General features: G+C 44.1%; 1 non-coding gene and 1 pseudogene across 1 annotated transcript; one reads left to right on the top strand and one right to left on the bottom strand.

The window, feature by feature from the left end:
* Nucleotides 1–307: 307 nt before the first annotated feature.
* On the top strand, nt 308–25543 carry LOC106609808 (probable E3 ubiquitin-protein ligase makorin-1; annotated as a pseudogene).
* trnag-ucc (transfer RNA glycine (anticodon UCC)) lies at nt 17993–18068 on the bottom strand. The gene has a single exon. It is a non-coding gene; the product is annotated as a tRNA-Gly (tRNA).
* Nucleotides 25544–25637: the final 94 nt, after the last annotated feature.

Here is a 25637-nt window from a genome sequence, read left to right as displayed (position 1 = left end):
AAGGGTAAAATCAACAAAATTTGGTCCTCTCTGTTCGTAACAAATTCTAGTTTTGGTAACAGAAAACTGTATTGAGATCAAATTATTCATAGATGAGAACATTTGCATAATCTCGCCCTCGATCTTCTCCACTGCCGTCCACTGGCCTTCCTCTCATCACCATATTTGACCCAACCGGATGCTTCACATGTATACATCGGGTAAAATATCTGGCTCATTGTTCTATCTGTGTTCAGATTATTTGATTGATTTGTCTGAAATATCCTGCTGCTCTGGCGTGCCCTCTGGCGGTAGGTCGGTGCATGGGCTTCATTACAGGTCACAAGCACAGAAACAGCAGCAGCGTCGATTTTTCCGAAGATTCCCGATTCGGAGCTCGACTTTCCGGAAGATCCGGGTACTGGGCTTCAACCTCAACATAACAGCAATGGCGGAGGCAGCAGCTACAGCGGCTCCAGCAATAACAGGAGCCTGGACCAAACACGTCACCTGCAGGTAGGACAAGACCCGGGGATCAATTTAGCACAACTATATTGATGTTGTCCATGGTTTGTAACCAAAACGCCGGGGTTTGGCCGTTTGTTAAGAGACTTCCAACGCCGTCTTTTGTGCTCCCGTAGCAAGCCCAGCTGTGTTTGTTGTGATCCAGCCAGCCGATGGTAAACGGATTCGTCCTGCAGTTGAGCCATTAGCTAGAGAGCTATTCTCCATACGATTCAAAGTAAAGACAGTAACATCCGCAATGGCAACACGAAAGGAAAACGCACGGACAACCAGCGGCAAACACACACTGAATTCATATCATTAACATCATCAAATTGTTAAATATGGTTGGGTAATATTCATCAGCTAAACACTGAAATGATTCCGGGGGGGTTGTAATATGGTTGGATATTTCGCAGAGCTCTCATTCCTCGACCAAAGCTTAAATGCGGTAGAGACATCCAGCTAACTAGCTAGAATGATATAAACCAGGGAGTGTTTACTCTGTTAGTTAATGTTAGCTAGTTAATTACACTCTGAAATTGGTCATAAACGTCAACACCAGTTTGGTAATATTGCTAGTCTGTTTACTAGCTATCCACTGGTCTGTGAATTCCGCTGGATATTAGTTGTAGTGGAATATTGAGTCAAAGCTCCTGAGATATTTGTATCATTAGGTCTTATTTGTCGCAAGTGATCAAAAATAAAATGTTGATAACAGGAAGAATTGTTGCTACCCTTCATATTCCCACAATAACGTTTTACAACGAGCATCATTGTTTGGTTCAAAAGCTAAATTCAGGCTGTTTGTTTGTTGTAATCGATGTGGAATAACTTTAGCAGACATTTTTCATTTTGTCTTTCCATTTGCAGGTATTTCAACAGAGCAGATTTCAAATCATCTGTGTGACTTTAGTTTTTTGGTTATTCGCAGGTATTTCATGCATGGGCTTTGCAAAGAAGGCACCAACTGTCGATATTCCCATGATCTTAACACCAGCCAACCAGCTGCAGCTATGATTTGCAAGTTCTTTCAGAAAGGAAACTGTGTGTTTGGGGACCGGTGCAGGTAAAGCTTATTTCAAGTGTTTAATATGTGTCTTGTAAGTGGTGGGCAATAGCAAGCTATCTGCTTTACTTTTTGAGATTAATAGAGCTCTGCCAAGTCGTGCTGAGCGATTTGGTGCTTTTTGAGGTCGGTTCAGCTATTTACAGTAAATACATTATGAAATAATGGTGTTACAATTATTTTAAAGCTTTTTAATGGAAATTCCAAAGCCAAAAATAGTGAACATTCAATTGCCAAAACATTAAAAACATTCCATTGTCTCTAAGTTCCACATTTAGTAGACAACAATGAAATTATGAATATTTCAGTTTTGTATTTTACTTGGGGTTTAATTTGGTGATTTACTTTTCATTCCTTAAAGTAGCCTGATCATCTCTGTTCAGGCAGTAGCAGCCAGCCAGCCAGGCCATCTAACTTTCTGTCCTGCCCATACTGTACTGTCTGTAGTCAGCCTGCCTATGTCAGACAGCTCTGCAGCCATACAATCATTTTACTAGTTCTTCATAGTAGATGAGGTATACTTTCACAAACTGTCTCTGTCCCTCTTGTCGTTGTGTAAGTTTCTCTCTCATGTGGTCTGAGTGTATCTAACCCAACGTAGCAGGTGTAAAAAGTGTATCCGTCCAGAGATCTGTAAACAATGATGAGATGCTCATGTCTCAGACCCTAACAATTGCAGTCACTGTCACAAAAGCAGGAAGGCAGGTGACAAGCTTAGGTCCAAAATAAGCCCATAGAAAGTCATTGTGCTTATTTTGCCAAGAGTAAAACCTCTCGCTTCGCCTCTTCCTCTCTGATCACTCTCTGAGCTGGAAAAAAATGGCACAATGAATTATGGTCATTGTAGTTTATTACCACGTTTCTGCTCTGAACTAGGTTGAATATTTGCTTAATGAAAACTACCACTTCCAGCATCCTACATCGTTCCTAACTTGATTTCTCTCAAATTATTTGATTTCTCTAGAGAAACTGTGTTGGGCTCACAAATACCAGAACGAAATGGAATTCAAGTAATTGAATCAATGTCGGTCAATTCGTTTAAAAAAAAAGAAGAATAATAATCAACCTTAATGTTGGTTAACCACTCAGCACTACTGTGGAGGGAGGAGCTTGGGTTTACCTTTTGTGTATATTTATTTATTCTGAACACATTTCTGTTTGGCAAAGTCAATTCTTGCACATTATTTCAAAGTACTTACGTTCGCTAGCTGGACAGCTAAATGCCACGGAGTACTAAACTGTAAACCAATCAGAACTTGTGTACTATCCATGGTACTACGTCTGCCAATCACGTAATCCGTACTTAAGGTAGTACAGCTGGAGACCGCTCGCGAGACCACCGTCTGACAAACTGCTATCAGGTAAATACTTTTTAAAATTATTTGTCATCTATTTAGTTATAGGAATGTGATACCATCTATGCAAGTTGTAAAATGACTCCCAACTTAGATTGCATCAACTGTAGTAATGTAGCCAGCTTGCTAGTTACAACAAGTCGATATGTTGCTAGCTAGCAGGAACAGATAGCTTTACCGCTAGCTAGCAGGTAAATCTGGGACAAGGAGCCTTTTAGTTATCACTTATTCCAAGTAATTTAAGACTTCAAAAATCTATAGGACAAGTAGTGTAAATCTTATACAGTCATCAAGGCAGGACTAACTCATTTCATTCATACTAACAAATAAGAAATGCCACATTATCCCTGTCAATAGTAAGATGATTGCAGAGCACCCTGCCTCAGACTGTCAGGATGTTCGTTTTATAGCTCACAAACTACATTCCTTTGTGGTGATGATTTTCTTTCACTTTTGTCTCTCATGATCTATTCAGCTCTCCTGTGTCCTTCTCTCAGAGATCAACCAACTGCTATTCACCAAGCATGGGCTTATTCACTCACCTCTGAGGAGAAACCACAAATGCATTTGCCTGTTGTCTTTTTATTTGTAGGTTTTGTCTTATACAATCTAGTGCATTTTAGAGTTGAAGAGCACCAACAACATTTACACATGCTTGTTTGAGCATATCAAAGATTAAATTCAATATAAAATCAGTTTAACAGGTGACAAACGGATCATTGTACTACTTACTGTAACATGTCATGATGAGAATTATATTGTCCCCGTCAGGAACTTTAGCCCTAGATGGTAGAGTTGTATTGTCCCCGTCAGGAACTTTAGCCCTAGATGGTAGAGTTGTATTGTCCCCGTCAGGAACTTTAGCCCTAGATGGTAGAGTTGTATTGTCCCCGTCAGGAACTTTAGCCCTAGATGGTAGAGTTGTATTGTCCCCGTCAGGAACTTTAGCCCTAGATGGTAGAGTTGTATTGTCCCCGTCAGGAACTTTAGCCCTAGATGGTAGAGTTGTATTGTCCCCGTCAGGAACTTTAGCCCTAGATGGTAGAGTTGTATTGTCCCCGTCAGGAACTTTAGCCCTAGATGGTAGAGTTGTATTGTCCCCGTCAGGAACTTTAGCCCTAGATGGTAGAGTTGTATTGTCCCCGTCAGGAACTTTAGCCCTAGATGGTAGAATTCTTGTGTCTAGACCACACAAGCTTTAGATTGCATTCTGCTAAGCCACTTGTCTCTCTCTCTAAAATCGGTCATCTACATCAGTGACCAGGGTGGGATCCTTTCCATACACCATTGGTGCCTGGGTACATGAATGTTCCTACAGAGAGGTCGGGGGAATACTGAAAGCCTGTGTTGACAGTTCTTCTGTCTCCAGCAGAGACCAATGCTTTTGCCATAGATGGTATAGCTGTCATTTCTGGACTGTAAGATTGTTCCCCAACACGCCACTTCTCTATCTAGACATGGATTAGTAGGTTACACTTTATTTAGATACGTCAAATACTGCCTGAGACATTTTCTATTTTGTCTCTGTACTCATACATGGTGAATCACTATTTGTGATGGTGTTGGAATGTATATACATATTTGACCTTTTATTTAACTAGGCAAGTCGGTTAAGAACAAATTCTTATTTTCAATGACGGCCTTGTTCAGGGGCAGAACAACAGATTTGTACATTGTCAGCTCGGGGATTCGAACTTGCAACCTTTCGGTTACTAGCCCAACGCTCTAACCACTAGGCTACCCTGCCGACAAGATGGTAGATACATGACACGTACGTTATCTAAAACATGTCTCTCACCGTCGTAGTCGGTACAATAATGACTGGATTAGCAAGATTTTAGCACAGTCCACTTTTTTAAAACATTAAGTAGGAAAGTTAATAATAATTTAAACCACCTAAATATACTCACATTCACTGAACATTATTTCAAACTCCCAACATTAATACGCCAACAGCTTTTTCTATAATCCTACAGTCTCTATCATTCTCTATACCTTATAGTCCAATACATTATACATGACCACTATGGTATTGGTTCATCATTCTCTATACCTTATAGTCCAATACATTATCCATGACCACCATGGTATTGGTTTATCATTCTCTATACCTTATAGTCCAATACATTATACATGACCACTATGGTATTGGTTCATCATTCTCTATACCTTATAGTCCAATACATCCATATACCTCACCACTATGGTATTGGTTCATCATTCTCTATACCTTATAGTCCAATACATCCATATACATGACCACTATGGTATTGGTTCATCATTCTCTATACCTTATAGTCCAATACATCAGCTATACCTCACCACCATGGTATTGGTTCATCATTCTCTATACCTTATAGTCCAATACATCCATTATACATCACCACCATGGTATTGGTTTATCATTCTCTATACCTTATAGTCCAATACATCCATATACATCACCACTTTGGTATTGGTTCATCATTCTCTATATTAGTCCAATACATCTATACATCACCACCATGGTATTGGTTTATCATTCTCTATACCTTATAGTCCAATACATCTATACATCACCACCATGGTATTGGTTCATCATTCTCTATACCTTATAGTCCAATACATTATACATCACCACTATGGTATTGGTTCATCATTCTCTATACCTTATAGTCCAATACATCCAGCATTATACCTGACCACTATGGTATTGGTTTATCATTCTCTATACCTTATAGTCCAATACATTATACATCACCACTATGGTATTGGTTTATCATTCTCTATACCTTATAGTCCAATACATCCAGCATTATACCTGACCACCATGGTATTGGTTTATCATTCTCTATACCTTATAGTCCAATACATCCAGCATTATACCTGACCACCATGGTATTGGTTCATCATTCTCTATACCTTATAGTCCAATACATCCAGCATTATACCTGACCACTATGGTATTGGTTTATCATTCTCTATACCTTATAGTGCAATACATTCAGCATTATACCTGACCACTATGGTATTGGTTCATCATTCTCTATACCTTATAGTCCAATACATTATACATCACCACTATGGTATTGGTTCATCATTCTCTATACCTTATAGTCCAATACATCCAGCATTATACATGACCACCATGGTATTGGGCAGCTGCTATTGGAGAACTCATCTGGTTTTAGAAATCAATCTCTGGTCATCTTATTTCAGAGCACATTGTACAGCTGTTTTTCTTTTAGAGGAGATTGTATTGCATGGTATGCTGTATGTGTAGGCTATGGCGTATGTATTGGCTAATATGCATATGCACCTGTCTTTAAACCTCCCATTTGTAGCCTACATGATACCCATCTTTCTAATCTACGTTGTTTTATTTGGGTTTCAAATGATATGATTTGAATGTTTCTTTCAAGCCTGCTGCTAGTTACTGGAATGCAGACAGTCGTACCAAAGCTTTTTAAAACATTGAATTCACTGACAGAGCTAGCTAATGAAACGCTAGCATCCCGAGCCGGTCACGTTGACCAAGCTTGTCAACTGTAAACGGCGTTCAATGCATTAGTTCTAAATGATAAACGGAGTTACCTCTTCATATAAATCACATTTTTATTCGTCACATGCTTCATGCTTTGTCAGTGTGTAGTGAAATCTGTGAATGTAATGTTAAAAAAACAAACTAAAAGAAAACAGTCTAACTGCCTTCATTTAGCTGGTCCCCGGGAAGTCTGGATCCATAATAAATACAAACAGGTGTAGACTAAGTGAAATGCTTGCTTACGGTTCCTTCCCAACAATGTAGAGAGAAAGAAAAATAGCCAAAAGTATAACTCATAAAATAATATAGGAAATGATAACTTGACTATATACACATTGGGGGGGGGTAACAGTAGAGTCAATGGGTAATAGCAACTTGACTATATACACAAAATTTGTGTGAACAGGGTCAGTGCAGATCGTCCAGCTATTTGGTTAAATATTTAAAGCTGCAATGTGTCACTTTAGGCGACCCAACCCAAATTCACATAGAAATGTGTGTTATAGCTCTGTAAAGCTCATTGAAAGCAAGTCTAAAGTGGTAGAGCTGTTCTATGTGTGCTATTTCTATGCTTCCTGTTAAATTTTAAGTTTTTTTTCCTTTCGGTTTTGTACACTAGCTTCGAAATAGCTGAAAAAAGAAAGATATATTTTTGATAATGGAAAATATATTTCAGTAGTTTAGATGGAACAATGATTCTCTACACTATGCTTGCTTGTTTTGTGTCAAACTGAAATTAAGTGAACTATTGTAATTTTTTGTAACCAGGAAATGACTGAGCGACGTCTGCATAGTGCATCTTAAACTAACTATTTATCAGTCTTATGGCTTGAGGGGGAGAAGCTGTTCAGGATCCTGCATCAGTAATGCTTTGGGTGGCTGAGTCTTTTAGGGCCTTCCTCTGACACCGCCTGGTATCGAGGTCCTGGATGGCAGGGAGCTCGGCCCCAGTGATGTACTGGGCCGTACGCACTACCCTCTGTAGCGCCTTGCGGTCAGATGCCAAGAATGATATAGACCATTCGTATTGCATTCTGCATATTTCAAGTGCACTAAAAACAGATATCTTATTTCAGTCTTTGGGAGCTAACTTTAGTTAACACGCTGACAGCCGATCAAAAGGCTGTGTTTACATCTTAGATGCAGGCCATTGGCAGCAGGATACAGTATGTTTAGTATTGACGGAGACGGCAGTAGGATACGGTATGTTTAGTATTGACGGAGACGGCAGTAGGATAGGGTATGTTTAGTATTGACGGAGACGGCAGTAGGATACGGTATGTTTAGTATTGACGGAGACAGCAGTAGGATACAGTTTGTTTAGTATTGACGGAGACAGCAGTAGGATACAGTTTGTTTAGTATTGACGGAGACGGCAGTAGGATACGGTATGTTTAGTATTGACGGAGACGGCAGTAGGATACGGTATGTTTAGTATTGACGGAGACGGCAGTAGGATACGGTATGTTTAGTATTGACGGAGACGGCAGTAGGATACGGTATGTTTAGTATTGACGGAGACGGCAGTAGGATAGGGTATGTTTAGTATTGACGGAGACGGCAGTAGGATACGGTATGTTTAGTATTGACGGAGACAGCAGTAGGATACGGTATGTTTAGTATTGACGGAGACAGCAGTAGGATACAGTATGTTTAGTATTGACGGAGACAGCAGTAGGATACGGTATGTTTAGTATTGACGGAGACGGCAGTAGGATACGGTATGTTTAGTATTGACGGAGACGGCAGTAGGATACGGTATGTTTAGTATTGACGGCAGTAGGATACGGTATGTTTAGTATTGACGGAGACGGCAGTAGGATACAGTATGTTTAGTATTGACTGAGACGGCAGTAGGATACAGTATGTTTAGTATTGACGGAGACGGCAGTATGATACAGTATGTTTAGTGCAGTCAGTGACTGGTAAGTCAGCTTTGCTTCTGAAAACAGTTAGCAGGCTGTATAGTGGAATTCTCTTCCGGGGAATCTTCTGACACTTAAGAACGCCACAGCGGTTTCCTAATATCAACATGTTCAATTTGCTTGCACGCACGCGCCTATACCGGGATCAACCAGGCTAGAGGTCATTAAGGGCCCTAGCAATGGGATATCATATCAGCCTGTATCCCATGAAGCAATATAGATCTGCTTAGAAAACCTTACCAGCTTCAGTTAGCTTCACATTCCAGGTCAGGCTTCATCCGTACTATGACGGTGGACATTGCTCGTCCACCTGCCACTAACTCTCCAGCAGGCTTGTAACTGCACGTCCATGTGGCTCGTCGAACGCCAAACGATGCTGAAACATCAATCCATGGGTGAGTCAGTGCCACGTTTTTCATTTGTGCCCAAAATTAAAGGAAAGTTCTTGTGAATTCAGCAGGCTATGGTGTGATGCAGGCTTTTAGAAGTGTATCAAGTATCAAGTTTTCATAACAATCGGTAATCAGCATTTTTGGATACCGATTATGGCCGATTACATTGCAATTCACGAGGAGACTGCGTGGCAGGCTGACGTCGTGGACGAATCAGAATTAGTTGGGTAACATAGATAATTAAGATGTTTTATTAGTATAATATGCTTATTTGAGGTACTTATCATTAGAAATTGTCCATTGGACTCTGGTGTCTTGTCAGTTGCACGTCTACCTTAGCTGGGTCTCAGACACTTGGGGCCCAGAGAGGGGAGAGGTCAGACTTGTCGTCATGGGAATGTGTCTTTACCTATTTCTTAAACCATGTGAAGGGATGGCGTGATTACTGGGGAACCAATGACTTGTCTCCACAATGTCTGTGAGCAAGTCACTCCCTCCTTTTCTTTATTGTGGGGAGGATTATGGCAGTAAATGGACCCTTGTATGTTCTCTCTTAGATCTCACACTTATCCTGTGATAATATATGGCCTAGATGCTCACTCCCTCCAGTGAGCCTGTCCAGGAGTAGGGTCAAGAGGGGGTTTGCTTGAGATGGGAGTATCTAGAGTTGACAATTGATATATGCCACTGGATGAAATAGTTCTGTTCAATACCGTACCAGGGAGGGACGGTTCTAAGGAGACCAGATACTGGGCTATACCATTAATCCTGTTGACATAGCAGTTACTGTCTGATGTGTTTTATTGATATCTGTCATACAAAACTTAACCTTTGTGAACTGTTACTAAGTATCTGTGGTTTGTCAATGTACGTTGAAGGGGGTATCGTTGCTATAAAAGATCCCTGTAGCCATTCTGTAATCACCTTCCTGGTTCATTCGAGAGAATGCATTAGTGGGGTCAAGAACTTTTGCAAAAGTATCTTAAGTATTAAAGATGTAGTTTAACTCGGACTGGTGCGTTTGTAACTCCTCATTTGGTAATGCGGAAATTAGCCACCACACTGACTACCTGTTACACGAGTGCAGCAAGGAGCCAAGGTAAGTTGCTAGCTAGCATTAAACTTATCTTATAAAAAATAATCAATCTTTAACATAATCACTAGTTAACTACACATGGTTGATATTACTAGGTTTACTAGCTTGTCCTGCGTTGCATATAATCAATGCGGTGCCAGTTAATTTATCATCGAATCACAGCCTACTTCGCCAAATGGGTGAGGATTTAACAAAAGCGCTTTTGTGAAAAAAGCACAATCGTTGCACGAATGAACCTAACCATAAACATCAATGCCTTTCTTAAAATCAATACACAGAAGTATTTATTTTTTAAACCTGCATATTTAGTTAAACGAAATTCATGTTAGCAGGCAATATTAACTAGGGAAAAATTGTCACTTCTCTTGCGTTCATTGCACGCAGAGTCAGGGTTTATGCAACAGTTTGGGCCGCCTGGCTCGTTGCGAACTAATTTGCCCGAATTTTACGTAATTATGACATAGCATTGAAGGTTGTGCAATGTAACAGCAATATTTAGACTTAGGGTTGTTACCCGTTCGATAAAATACGAAACGGTTCCGTATTTCACTGAAAGAATAAACGTTTTGTTTTCGAAATGATGGTTTCCGGTTCTGACCATATTAATGACCAAAGGCTCGTATTTCGTTTTTTGTTATATTATAATGAAGTCTATGATTTGATAGAGCAGTCTGAGTGGTGGAAGGCAGCAGCAGACTCGTAAGCATTCATTTAAACTTTACTGCGTTTGCCAGCAGCTCTTAGCAATGCTTGAATCACAGTGCTGTTTATGACTTCAAGCCTATCAACTCCTGAGATTAGGCTGGCAATACTAAAGTGCCTATTAGAACATCCAATAGTCAAAGGTATATGGAATACAAACGGTATAGAGAGAAATAGTCGACGCGTCATAATTCCTATAATAACTACAACCTAAAACGTCTTAACTGGGAATATTGAACCACCAGCTTTCATACGTTCTGAGCAAGGAACTTAAACGTTTAGCTTTTTTACATGGCACATATTGCACTTTTACTTCTCCAACACTGTGTTTTTGCATTATTTAAACCAATTGACCATGTTTCATTATTTGAGACTGAATAGATTTTATTTATGTATTATATTAAGTTAAAATAAGTGTTAATTCAGTGTTGTTGTAATTGTCATTATATATAAATAAATAAATCGGCCGATTTGAATCGTTATCGCCTTTTCTCTCTCTCTCTCTCTCTCCAATAATCGGTATCGGCGTTGAAAAATCATAATCGGTGGACCTCTAATGAATGTACTGACTGATATGTGGTTGTCCCACCTAGCTATCTGGAGATGAATGTCCTGACTATGATATGTGGTTGTCCCACCTAGCTATCTGGAGATAAATGTACTGACTGATATGTGGTTGTCCCACCTAGCTATCTGGAGATGAATGCTCTTAACTGTAAGTCTCTCTCTAGATAAGAGCTTCTGCTAAATGACTAAAAGGTAAAACATTAGCCTGGTCCCAGATGTTTGTGTGGTCTTGCCAACTCCTATGGTTTGGCGTTACAATGACCGTTAGGAGTGGGTAAGAGTACCCAAACTGACCTAGGCTAGCTAGGTCAACATGACAATTACCCAACAACTCAAACACTCCATCAAATCAAACACCCATATTTACATTGTGTTCTGAGAAAGTCAAACTTCCCTACAATGTCTCTTACTGTGTAAATAATCTTGGGTTGCATTTCTATGCTGTGATGTTGTTACTCCTAGGAAAGTTTGCCCAAGCAAGGCCTTTCATGGTGTTATCCGTTTTTAAAAAGAAAATGACAGGCTGGGAAATGGGATTGAGACTGAAATGTGAGACTTTGTTGTGAGAAGGAAAAATGCGGGTCGCCCTGAAATGGCACACTGAGAGAACATTTTAATTGTGCCGAGTTGAGATACTCACTTGAGTAATCGTATGTATTGTTATGTGAAGTGAGAGTTGTATGGGCTAACGGGTACTAGTGAACATTTTTAAATGGACTACTATTTGCGTTTTTTTTTAAACAATAGGCTAAATCAATGAGACCCAGGAAGCACAGTGCAGGCTATGCCGTCAGCGTGGGAGTCCTAGCCTACATCACATCCTAAGAAATCTCACTGAACTCATTCTCACCACAGTTGTTTGTGGACTTCTCATTGAGTTTTAAACCAGACATGAGTTCAACCAGTTCGTTCAGACAGCGTCTCCCCTATTTATCTGCTTTTAGCAGCATCCCCATAGTTACCATCCCATAGTTACCGCTGCTAGCATACCCCCAGGTCAACTGTCTGTTTAGTCCCAAAAGGCACCCTTTTCCCTATTTAGTGCACTACATTTGACCAGGGCCCTGATCAAATGTAGTGCACTATATCGGGAATAAGGGGTGCTATTTGGGATGGCACACGATTTGCTTTTGTTAGCTGTCTAGCCTAGATGTATGGTAATAACAAGGATTTACATAGTCCATCCATAGGCTGCTGACTCTGTGAGCATTTGCCTTCTAGCCTACCCACTGAGATGGCTTAGACCTGAACCGGTGTAGCATTGAGCTGTTGTTGTTATGTAACTAGACTTAAAGGGAATGTGTTTTGTTTAGCTGTCTGGATGGATATGGTAATAACTTGTACTTTTCCCATACAGAGTATTTATTTGACTACTAGCCTGCCCACTGAGAGGACTTGAACATGTGTAGCGTTGTGCTGCTGCTGTTGGTATGTAAAGGGACATTCCTCCGGTCAGTCCATATGATGATGTATCAGCCCTCATTATTCCATAGGGGGGCTAGAGGAGTAGGATGAGGTAGAGGAGGGTGGAAGAAGAGGGGGAGGTGGAAGAAGGTGGAGGAGGGAGGAAGAAGAAGAAGGATGGAGGAAGGAGGGGAGGTGGAGAGGAGGAGCGAGGGGGTTAGACAGGAGAAGGGTGGAGGAAGGAGGGGAGGTGGAGAGGAGGAGCGAGGGGGTTAGACAGGAGAAGGGTGGAGGAAGGAGGGGAGGTGGAGAGGAGGAGCGAGGGGGTTAGACAGGAGAAGGGTGGAGGAAGGAGGGGAGGTGGAGAGGAGGAGCGAGGGGGTTAGACAGGAGAAGGGTGGAGGAAGGAGGGGAGGTGGAGAGGAGGAGCGAGGGGGTTAGACAGGAGAAGGGTGGAGGAAGGAGGGGAGGTGGAGAGGAGGAGCGAGGGGGTTAGACAGGAGAAGGGTGGAGGAAGGAGGGGAGGTGGAGAGGAGGAGCGAGGGGGTTAGACAGGAGAAGGGTGGAGGAAGGAGGGGAGGTGGAGAGGAGGAGCGAGGGGGTTAGACAGGAGAAGGGTGGAGGAAGGAGGGGAGGTGGAGAGGAGGAGCGAGGGGGTTAGACAGGAGAAGGGTGGAGGAAGGAGGGGAGGTGGAGAGGAGGAGCGAGGGGGTTAGACAGGAGAAGGGTGGAGGAAGGAGGGGAGGTGGAGAGGAGGAGCGAGGGGGTTAGACAGGAGAAGGGTGGAGGAAGGAGGGGAGGTGGAGAGGAGGAGCGAGGGGGTTAGACAGGAGAAGGGGCAGCCAGAGAAAGGGCTCTTCTGTGGGCTCTTTATTGTAGATGAACTACCGGGTCCTGGAGCTATTGTGGCGTTCTCTCTCTGGGTCCCAAATGGCACCCTATTCCCTATATAGTGCACTACTTTAGACCAGAGCCCTATTCCCTATATAGTGCACTACTAGGCCTATAGGTCTGATCAAAAGTACTGCTCTATAAAGGGAATAGGGTGCCAATTGGGATGCAGTCGGTCTTTCTGCAGCCCCAGGGCAGGATGTAGAGAACTGCGGCCTGCATGGCAATTGCATAAGTGTCTCTCTTCGCTGTTCTCTTTGACTGCCCACCTCCCTTGTTGGTTGGTGTGATTCCACGGCTCTTCAGTCATTTTATTAATGTGTTCTTCATCCCCACCTGTCTCTCCAGCCGTCCCCCCCGGTCCTTTCTCCCCCCCCATCAGCACCTCTTGTTTGCCCAATGCAAACGTTCTGTCTGGTTCTCTAAGTAGACTAGTAGAAACCTAGACCCAGTCCCCAGAGGTATTCAGCTGTAGTCTAAACCTAGACCCAGTCCCCAGAGGGATTCAGCTGTAGTCTAAACCTAGACCCAGTCCCCAGAGGGATTCAGCTGTAGTCTAAACCTAGACCCAGTCCCCAGAGGGATTCAGCTGTAGTCTAAACCTAGACCCAGTCCCCAGAGGTATTCAGCTGTAGTCTAAACCTAGACCCAGTCCCCAGAGGTATTCAGCTGTAGTCTAAACTTAGACCCAGTCCCCAGAGGTATTCAGCTGTAGTCTAAACCTAGACCCAGTCCCCAGAGGTCAGAGTTCATTACTCGATAAGACGTCTGTAAAATTCAGCCTACAGAAATGCCTTAAATCTGTTAAATGAATTATTCTTTGCTGTTCATGTTGCCAGCTTGACACTTCCTTCATAGCAGTGGTCTGTACACTCTGTTTTAATGGTGACAGCTGAGAAGAAACCTGTTATGTAAATGTTATTTGTAGTCTACACAGATGTATATAGAATCCCAACTGAGTAATATAGTGTGTAGACTAGTACTACACTACTCAGCTGGGATTCTATATACATCTGTGTAGACTGTTACTATATTTATAGGGGACAATGTACATAAATCAATATAACAGCTATGTGAATTTACCGGGATTAGCCAAAAGCTAATTAGCAGCCGTAGTCCCTGGGCAGGTAAGGGCCTTTACACAGCCACTAAACACATACTGACTAAAACAATACAACATATCATTACATCCAATAATATATCATTCTAACGACATCAACAACAACAGTCATCTTACGTATGAGGAACCACAGTACTCGTGTGTACAGGTTTGGATAGATTTGAGCTATGTTTTCAATATAACTAAAACAAAATACAATAATCAATGCAGCTTCTCAAGTCCATGGGCATTGCATTCCAGTATATTGTAGCTCTAACGGAGAATAACGAATGTTTTAATTGTTTATTTTTTTAAATTATTACATTTTTAAAAAATTTTAAATTGTAAAAATATTTTTATTAATTTTTAAATATTTGTATTAATTTATTTGAATTTTTCATATTTTTTTTTAATACTGTGTCGAAAAGGGACAATGCAATCCCTTCTAGTTACTGCCCTTGTTATCCTGAAGGTGCTTTCCTTGAGCATGATATGCCGCCATAGGGGTGGAGGGGCAAGACCATGCAGGATCTTAAAGACAAGGCATTCATCTACATACTGCTTGAAGTTATCCAGACTTAAATCAATTATGTTTGTAAGTTATATGACATGAGGGAAACTGTTTGGTTTGTTATCAACAATCTGAAGTGTTTGTTTATTGTTGAGTGATTTCAGTTGGTTTCAGAATAGTAGTTCCTGCTTGTGACCAGCATGTGAGGCATTATCTCAGATGTGAGAAGATCACAGCAGACCTCCAGAGGAAGGAAAGGCCTTTTTTATATAAAAACCTAAAGTTGGTTAATCCAAACTTAACCGTGTTGACCACCACCACCACCACCTTCACATGATCCTTACATGTCAAGTTGGAGTCCAAAATGATGCCGAGAGAAGTTAACCACAACTTTCAGATTCTCCCCCGTTTTAACAAGAACAGCTGGTTGGGAACAATCAATGGATTTCTTAGAGAAGTACAATCTTGTCAATTTTATTAAAATGGCGGTTAAGAATTAGTCATTAATTTTTAGAAACATGTACCATTAGCTTTAGTTAACTTGTTAACTAGTTTTGTTTTTGAGTGTACATACAGAACTGTATCATCAGCATGTTAACTTGTGGGCAAGCAAGTGGGAGATCATTTTATATAGATGGTCAACAGAAGGTGGCCTAATATTGACCCTTGTGGGACTCCAATGTTATAACTACTACTACGTTGGGATTCTGTATACCTGTGTAGACTGCTGCTGCTGCTACTGCTACTGCTCAGTAGTAGTCTATACACCTGTGTGTAGAATCCCAACTGAGTGCTAGTCTACACACATCTATATAGGATCCCAACGTAGGAGGAGGAGGAGGAGGTCCCGTGTAACTCAGTTGGTAAAGCATAGTGCTTGCAACGCCAGGGTTGTGGGTTTGAAGCTTTGTCTTGAATAAAAAAGTAGGTTGTAAGATGAGTTCAGTTCCCTGGATGACATTATGATGATGGCCTAGATAAACCTTACCATTGAATCGTTTAAATGATTCTTTCTCTTGTCTTTCTCTGACCCCCCCCACCCCCTTCTCCCTTCCTCTCTCTCCCTCCAGGTTTGAACACTCTAAAGAAGACGTGCCCAAGCCGTCGCTGCCGCCCTCCGCCTGCGCCCTTCTCCCTCCTACGTCCCTCACCGCCAGCGCCCCAGCCCCCGTTCCCAGTGGATCAGCGGGTGGTGAGTCGGCAGACGGCCCAGAGAACCCTCATGGATCAGGGGCAGGGGACTGGGTTATGGCGGCAGAGTTTGTACCAGGCCAGCCGTACTATTGTGGAAGGGGTGAGTGTGTCTAGGAAGCTTGTGATTGAGCCTCCTTGTACATAATTACACAATGATTATTATAATTGTAAGTTAAAGTGCCTTAAAAACATGTGTAACGCGTCCCGATAGCAAGGTGCAGCCTGTCTGGTCCAGTCATTCAACGAGGTAGTCTTTACCACATCGGGATTGTTATCACACTGGTTGGTCCTCATTCAGGACCCAGGTGACTAAATCTTCTCTCAACCCTGTCACACTGGTTGGTCCTCATTCAGGACCCAGGTGACTAAAGCTTCTCTCAACCCTGTCACACTGGTTGGTCCTCATTCAGGACCCAGGTGACTAAATCTTCTCTCAACCCTGTCACACTGGTTGCTCCTCATTCAGACCCCAGGTGACTAAAGCTTCTCTCAACCCTGTCACACTGGTTGCTCCTCATTCAGGCCCCAGGTGACTAAATCTTCTCTCAACCCTGTCACACTGGTTGGTCCTCATTCAGGCCCCAGGTGACTAAAGCTTCTCTCAACCCTGTCACACTGGTTGCTCCTCATTCAGGCCCCAGGTGACTAAAGCTTCTCTCAACCCTGTCACACTGGTTGGTCCTCATTCAGGACCCAGGTGACTAAAGCTTCTCTCAACCCTGTCACACTGGTTGGTCCTCATTCAGGACCCAGGTGACTAAATCTTTTCTCAACCCTGTCACACTGGTTGGTCCTCATTCAGGCCCCAGGTGACTAAAGCTTCTCTCAACCCCAGAGCCATGTTGTCTCCCTGTGATTTCTGGGGAAGTCTGAGGTTTGCGAGCACCAACCTTTTCAGTTGAAACTCCTCATCAATAAAGTGTACTGTCATACTAATGTAGGGCTCAGTTGTTCAGCTAGTGTAGCGGTAGACGACCCTGTTCCTGGAGTAACCCAGGTACCACACCAGGGGGTAGACGACCCTGTTCCTGGAGTAACCCAGGCACCACACCAGGGGTAGACGACCCTGTTCCTGGAGTAACCCAGGCACCACACCAGGGGTAGACGACCCTGTTCCTGGAGTACCCCAGGTACCACACAACCCTGTTCCTGGAGTACCCCAGGTACCACACCAGGGGTAGACGACCCTGTTCCTGGAGTACCCCAGGTACCACACCAGGGGTAGACGACCCTGTTCCTGGAGTAACCCAGGCACCACACCAGGGGTAGACGACCCTGTTCCTGGAGTACCCCAGGCACCACACCAGGGGTAGACGACCCTGTTCCTGGAGTAACCCAGGCACCACACCAGGGGTAGACGACCCTGTTCCTGGAGTACCCCAGGCACCACACCAGGGGTAGACGACCCTGTTCCTGGAGTACCCCAGGCACCACACCAGGGGTAGACGACCCTGTTCCTGGAGTACCCCAGGTACCACACAACCCTGTTCCTGGAGTGCCCCAGGTACCACACCAGGGGTAGACGACCCTGTTCCTGGAGTACCCCAGGTACCAACGAGGCACCCTACTGGGGCCCTACTGGGTTCTACAAGGTGTTGAAAGCGTTCCACAGGGATGCTGGCCCATGTTGACTCCAATGCTTCCCACAGTCAGTTGTCAAGATGGCTGGATGTCCTTTGCATTTTACATTTACATTTTAGTCATTTAGCAGACGCTCTTATCCAGAGCGACTTACAGTAGTGAATGCATACATTTCATACATTTTTTTTTCTTCTCCGTACTGGTCCCCCGTGGGAATCGAACCCACAACCCTGGCGTTGGAAACACCATGCTCTACCAACTGAGCCACACGGGACCTTTGGGTGGTGAACATTCTTGATACACACGGGAAACTGTTGAGTGTGAAAAACCCAGCAGCGTTGCAGTTCTTGACACAAACTGGTGCGCCTGGCGCCTACTACCATACCTCGTTCAAAGGCACATAAATATTTTGTCTTGCCCGTTCACCCTCTGAATGGCACACAGACACAATCCATGTCTCAGTTGTCTCAAGGCTTAAAAATCCTTCTTTAACCCGTCTCCTCCCCCTTCATCTACACTGATTGAAGTGGATTTAACAAGTGACATCAATAAGGGATCATAGCTTTCATCCTGGATTCACCTTGTCGGTCTGTTATGGAAAGATCAGGTGTTCCTAATGTTTTGTACACTCAGTGTGTGTAGGGAATAGGGTGCCATTTGGGACCCAGATGTATCCTTAGCTTGTTGACAGGGTTAGTTTGTGCCAGTCTGCCAGGATGTCCTTAGCTTGCTGACAGGGTTAGTTTGTGCCAGTCTGCCAGGATGTCCTTAGCTTGCTGACAGGGTTAGTTTGTGCCAGTCTGCCAGGATGTCCTTAGCTTGCTGACAGGGTGAGTTTGTGCCAGTCTGCCAGGATGTCCTTAGCTTGCTGACAGGGTTAGTTTGTACCAGTCTGCCAGGATGTCCTTAGCTTGCTGACAGGGTTAGTTTGTGCCAGTCTGCCAGGATGTCCTTAGCTTGCTGACAGGGTGAGTTTGTACCAGTCTGCCAGGATGTCCTTAGCTTGCTGACAGGGTGAGTTTGTGCCAGTCTGCCAGGATGTCCTTAGCTTGCTGACAGGGTGAGTTTGTGCCAGTCTGCCAGGATGTCCTTAGCTTGCTGACAGGGTTGAGTTTGTACCAGTCTGCCAGGATGTCCTTAGCTTGCTGTCAGGGTTAGTGTGTCCAGAGCCACTGATATGCCAACAGTGCCCGTCGCTGCTTCTGCCATGTGGCCGGACACGGTGGAAAGAAAAGCTTATGATTTGAACTGTGCGATCTTTCAGTTTGTCCCTCCTGTCTCCCTGTAGGATGGACATGATGTATTGTCAGTGACTCAATAAGACACTTTCAGTCTGTCCCTCCTGTCTCCCTGTAGGATGGACATGATGTATTGTCAGTGACTCAATAAGACACTTTCAGTTTGTCCCTCCTGTCTCCCTGTAGGATGGACATGATGTATTGTCAGTGACTCAATAAGACACTTTCAGTTTGTCCCTCCTGTCTCCCTGTAGGGGGGGACATGATGTATTGTCAGTGACTCAATAAGACACTTTCAGTTTGTCCCTCCTGTCTCCCTGTAGGATGGACATGATGTATTGTCAGTGACTCAATAAGACACTTTCAGTTTGTCCCTCCTGTCTCCCTGTAGGATGGACATGATGTATTGTCAGTGACTCAATAAGACACTTTCAGTTTGTCCCTCCTGTCTCCCTGTAGGGGGGACATGATGTATTGTCAGTGACTCAATAAGACACTTTCAGTTTGTCCCTCCTGTCTCCCTGTAGGATGGACATGATGTATTGTCAGTGACTCAATAAGACACTTTCAGTTTGTCCCTCCTGTCTCCCTGTAGGGGGGACATGATGTATTGTCAGTGACTCAATAAGACACTTTCAGTTTGTCCCTCCTGTCTCCCTGTAGGATGGACATGATGTATTGTCAGTGACTCAATAAGACACGTTCAGTTTGTCCCTCCTGTCTCCCTGTAGGGGGGGACATGATGTATTGTCAGTGACTCAATAAGACACTTTCAGTTTGTCCCTCCTGTCTCCCTGTAGGGGGGGACATGATGTATTGTCAGTGACTCAATAAGACACTTTCAGTTTGTCCCTCCTGTCTCCCTGTAGGGGGGACATGATGTATTGTCAGTGACTCAATAAGACACTTTCAGTTTGTCCCTCCTGTCTCCCTGTAGGGGGGACATGATGTATTGTCAGTGACTCAATAAGACACTTTCAGTTTGTCCCTCCTGTCTCCCTGTAGGGGGGGACATGATGTATTGTCAGTGACTCAATAAGACACTTTCAGTTTGTCCCTCCTGTCTCCCTGTAGGGGGGGACATGATGTATTGTCAGTGACTCAATAAGACACTTTCAGTCTGTCCCTCCTGTCTCCCTGTAGGGGGGGACATGATGTATTGTCAGTGACTCAATAAGACACTTTCAGTCTGTCCCTCCTGTCTCCCTGTAGGATGGACATGATGTATTGTCAGTGACTCAATAAGACACTTTCAGTCTGTCCCTCCTCTCTCCCTGTAGGGGGGGACATGATGTATTGTCAGTGACTCAGTAAGACACTTTCAGTCTGTCCCTCCTCTCTCCCTGTAGGATGGTTTATTGATGGAGAGTGTTTCCTTTTGGGACATTTTAGCATCTTTTATTTACAAGTTGGTTTATAAGACCACCAGACCCAAGAGGTAAATAAATGACGACATTTTGTTGGAGCCAAGTCAATGAATGTTTCCATGTCGCCTAATAAGGGTGTATCTTTGTGTGTCTGGCTCTCTCACCTCTTATCTCTCCTTTTCGTTCTCTTCTCGTTCCCCTCCCCCATTAGACCCAGTGAAGTCTGAAGGGTCGGGGATGAGGATGGGTCCTCTGATGGAGCAAGAGAAAGACCCTGCGGTAGACAATAAGGAGTTGAGGAAGACTCTGTGTCCCTACGCCGCCATGGGGGAGTGTCGCTACGGACTTAACTGTGCCTATCTCCATGGCGACGTGTGTGACATGTGCGGACTGCAGGTGCTCCATCCCTCCAACGACGCCCAGCGATCGGAACACACCAAGGTAACGGTCCCGTCAACACACCAAGGTAACGGTCCCGTCAACACACCAAGGTAACGGTCCCGTCAACACACCAAGGTAACGGTCCCGTCAACACACACCAAGGTAACGGTCCCGTCAACACACCAAGGTAACGGTCCCGTCAACACACCAAGGTAACGGTCCCGTCAACACACCAAGGTAACGGTCCCGTCAACACACACCAAGGTAACGGTCCCGTCAACACACACCAAGGTAACGGTCCCGTCAACACACCCCAAGGTAACGGTCCCGTCAACACACCCCAAGGTAACGGTCCCGTCAACACACACAAGGTAACGGTCCCGTCAACACACCCAAGGTAACGGTCCCGTCAACACACCAAGGTAACGGTCCTGTCAACACACCAAGGTAACGGTCCCGTCAACACACGCCAAGGTAACGGTCCCGTCAACACACGCCAAGGTAACGGTCCCGTCAACACACGCCAAGGTAACGGTCCCGTCAACACACCAAAGGTAACGGTCCCGTCAACACACACCAAGGTAACGGTCCCGTCAACACACCAAGGTAACGGTCCCGTCAACACACCAAGGTAACGGTCCCGTCAACACACCAAGGTAACGGTCCCGTCAACACACACCAAGGTAACGGTCCCGTCAACACACACCAAGGTAACGGCCCCGTCAACACACCAAGGTAACGGCCCCGTCAACACACCAAGGTAACGGCCCCGTCAACACACCAAGGTAACGGTCCCGTCAACACACCAAGGTAACGGTCCCGTCAACACACCAAGGTAACGGTCCCGTCAACACACGCAAGGTAACGGTCCCGTCAACACACCAAGGTAACGGTCCCGTCAACACACACCAAGGTAACGGTCCCGTCAACACACCAAGGTAACGGCCCCGTCAACACACGCCAAGGTAACGGTCCCCGTCAACACACGCCAAGGTAACGGTCCCGTCAACACACGCCAAGGTAACGGTCCCGTCAACACACGCCAAGGTAACGGTCCCGTCAACACACGCCAAGGTAACGGTCCCGTCAACACACCAAGGTAACGGTCCCGTCAACACACCAAGGTAACGGCCCCGTCAACACACACCAAGGTAACGGTCCCGTCAACACACCAAGGTAACGGCCCCGTCAACACACCAAGGTAACGGCCCCGTCAACACACCCCAAGGTAACGGCCCCGTCAACACACCAAGGTAACGGTCCCGTCAACACACCAAGGTAACGGTCCCGTCAACACACCAAGGTAACGGTCCCGTCAACACACCAAGGTAACGGTCCCGTCAACACACCAAGGTAACGGCCCGTCAACACACCAAGGTAACGGCCCCGTCAACACACACCAAGGTAACGGCCCCGTCAACACACCAAGGTAACGGTCCCGTCAACACACCAAGGTAACGGTCCCGTCAACACACCAAGGTAACGGTCCCGTCAACACACCAAGGTAACGGTCCCGTCAACACACCAAGGTAACGGTCCCGTCAACACACCAAGGTAACGGTCCCGTCAACACACCAAGGTAACGGTCCCGTCAACACACGCCAAGGTAACGGTCCCGTCAACACACGCCAAGGTAACGGTCCCGTCAACACACGCCAAGGTAACGGTCCCGTCAACACACGCCAAGGTAACGGTCCCGTCAACACACGCCAAGGTAACGGTCCCGTCAACACACGCAAGGTAACGGTCCCGTCAACACACGCCAAGGTAACGGTCCCGTCAACACACGCCAAGGTAACGGTCCCGTCAACACACACCAAGGTAACGGTCCCGTCAACACACACCAAGGTAACGGTCCCGTCAACACACACCAAGGTAACGGTCCCGTCAACACACACCAAGGTAACGGTCCCGTCAACACACACCAAGGTAACGGTCCCGTCAACACACTCCCCTCCATCAGAACACACCAAGGTCAAAGGCCGTTGTCAATGGAGCAGTCTGATTTAACGTCAGTAGGCTCTGTGGTACTTAGTCGTCTTGTTTTACTGTCAGATACTGTATTTATATACTACTGTCTTGTTTTACTGTCAGATACTGTATTTATGTACTACGGTCTCCTTGTTTTACTGTCAGATACTGTATTTATATACTACGGTCTCCTTGTTTTACTGTCAGATACTGTATTTATATACTACGGTCTCCTTGTTTTACTGTCAGATACTTTATAGTATATAAATACAGTATCAGTGTTCTAGAATGGAGACACTTAACCATTACCAATGACTTCATCATTGTTTTGTTAACTGCCCTGTGATGGTTTCTGGTGGTTAACTTGTTTTGGTTTCCCCCCCCAGGCTTCATAATGCATTATAGTGGTTAGCTATACCTTTAGTATCTCTCTCCCTCCAGGCTTCATAATGCATTATAGTGGTTAGCTATACCTTTAGTATCTCTCTCCCCCCCAGGCTTCATAATGCATTATAGTGGTTAGCTATACCTTTAGTATCTCTCTCCCCCCAGGCTTCATAATGCATTATAGTGGTTAGCTATACCTTTAGTATCTCTCCCCCCCAGGCTTCATAATGCATTATAGTGGTTAGCTATACCTTTAGTATCTCTCTCCCCCAGGCTTCATAATGCATTATAGTGGTTAGCTATACCTTTATTATCTCTCCCCCCCAGGCTTCATAATGCATTATAGTGGTTAGCTATACCTTTAGTATCTCTCTCCCCCAGGCTTCATAATGCATTATAGTGGTTAGCTATACCTTTAGTATTCCTCTCTCCCCCCAGGCTTCATAATGCATTATAGTGGTTAGCTATACCTTTAGTATCTCTCTCCCCCAGGCTTCATAATGCATTATAGTGGTTAGCTATACCTTTAGTATCTCTCTCCCCCCAGGCTTCATAATGCATTATAGTGGTTAGCTATACCTTTATTATCTCTCCCCCCCAGGCTTCATAATGCATTATAGTGGTTAGCTATACCTTTATTCCTCTCTCCCCCAGGCTTCATAATGCATTATAGTGGTTAGCTATACCTTTATTATTCCCCCCCAGGCTTCATAATGCATTATAGTGGTTAGCTATACCTTTAGTATCTCTCCCCCCAGGCTTCATAATGCGTTATAGCGGTTAGCTATACCTTTATTATCTCTCTCCCCTTCAGGCTTCATAATGCGTTATAGCGGTCAGCTATACCTTTATTATTCCCCTTTAGGCTTCATAATGCATTATAGTGGTTAGCTATACCTTTATTATTCCTCTTCAGGCTTCATAATGCATTATAGTGGTTAGCCATACCTTTTGTTATTCCCCTTCAGGCTTCATAATGCATTATATTTGTTAGATATACTTTTAGTATTCCTCTTCAGGCTTCATAATGCATTATAGTGGTTAGATATACCTTTAGTATTCCTCTTCAGGCTTCATAATGCATTATAGCGGTCAGCTATTCCTTTATTATTCCCCTTTATGCTTCATAATGCGTTATAGTGGTTAGCTAGACCTTTATTTTTCCCCTTCAGGCTTCATAATGCGTTATAGTGGTTAGCCAGACCTTTATTATTCCCCCTCAGGCTTCATAATGCGTTATAGTGGTTAGATATACCTTTATTTTTCCCCTTCAGGCTTCATAATGCGTTATAGCGGTTAGCTATACGTTTATTATTCCCCCTCCAGGCTTCATAATGCATTGTAGCGGTTAGCTATACCTTTATTATTCCCCTTCAGGCTTCATAATGCGTTATAGTGGTTAGCCATACCTTTAGTATTCCTCTTCAGGCTTCATAATGCGTTATAGTGGTTAGCTATACCTTTAGTATTCCCCCCCAGGCTTCATAATGCATTGTAGCGGTCAGCTATACCTTTATTATTCCCCTTTAGGCTTCATAATGCATTATAGTGGTTAGCTATACCTTTATTATTCCTCTTCAGGCTTCATAATGCATTATAGTGGTTAGCCATACCTTTTGTTATTCCCCTTCAGGCTTCATAATGCGTTATATTGGTTAGCCATACCTTTAGTATTCCTCTTCAGGCTTCATAATGCATTATAGTGGTTAGATATACCTTTAGTATTCCTCTTCAGGCTTCATAATGCATTATAGCGGTCAGCTATTCCTTTATTATTCCCCTTTATGCTTCATAATGCATTATAGTGGTTAGCTATACCTTTATTTTTCCCCTTCAGGCTTCATAATGCGTTATAGTGGTTAGCCATACCTTTAGTATTCCTCTTCAGGCTTCATAATGCATTATAGTGGTTAGATATACCTTTAGTATTCCTCTTCAGGCTTCATAATGCATTATAGCGGTCACTATTCCTATTATTCCCCTTTAGGCTTCATAATGCGTTATAGTGGTTAGCTATACCTTTATTATTCCCCTTCAGGCTTCATAATGCGTTATAGTGGTTAGCTAGACCTTTATTTTTCCTCTTCAGGCTTCATAATGCATTATAGTGGTTAGCTATACCTTTATTTTTCCCCTTCAGGCTTCATAATGCGTTATAGTGGTTAGCTATACCTTTATTTTTCCCTTCAGGCTTGCATTGAGGCCCATGAGAAGGACATGGAGCTGTCGTTTGCCATCCAGCGCAGTAAGGACATGCAGTGTGGCGTGTGTATGGAGGTGGTGTTCGACAAGCCCAACCCCAGTGAGAGACGCCGGCATCCTGTCCAACTGCTGCCACTGTTACTGCCTGAAGTGCATCCGCAAGTGGAGGAGCGCCAAGACGTTCGAGAGCAAGATCATCAAGTAAGGAAGTAGTGTTTATTATCCCGAGGGACAGGATCATCAAGTAAGGAAGGAGTGTTTATTATCCCGAGGGACAGGATCATCAAGTAAGGAAGTAG

This window comes from Salmo salar, chromosome ssa07 (genome assembly GCF_905237065.1).
Source record: "Salmo salar chromosome ssa07, Ssal_v3.1, whole genome shotgun sequence".
NCBI classification, from domain to species: domain Eukaryota; kingdom Metazoa; phylum Chordata; class Actinopteri; order Salmoniformes; family Salmonidae; genus Salmo; species Salmo salar.
Note: the sequence above shows the minus strand (reverse complement) of the source record. Positions and strands in the feature narration are given on the sequence as shown.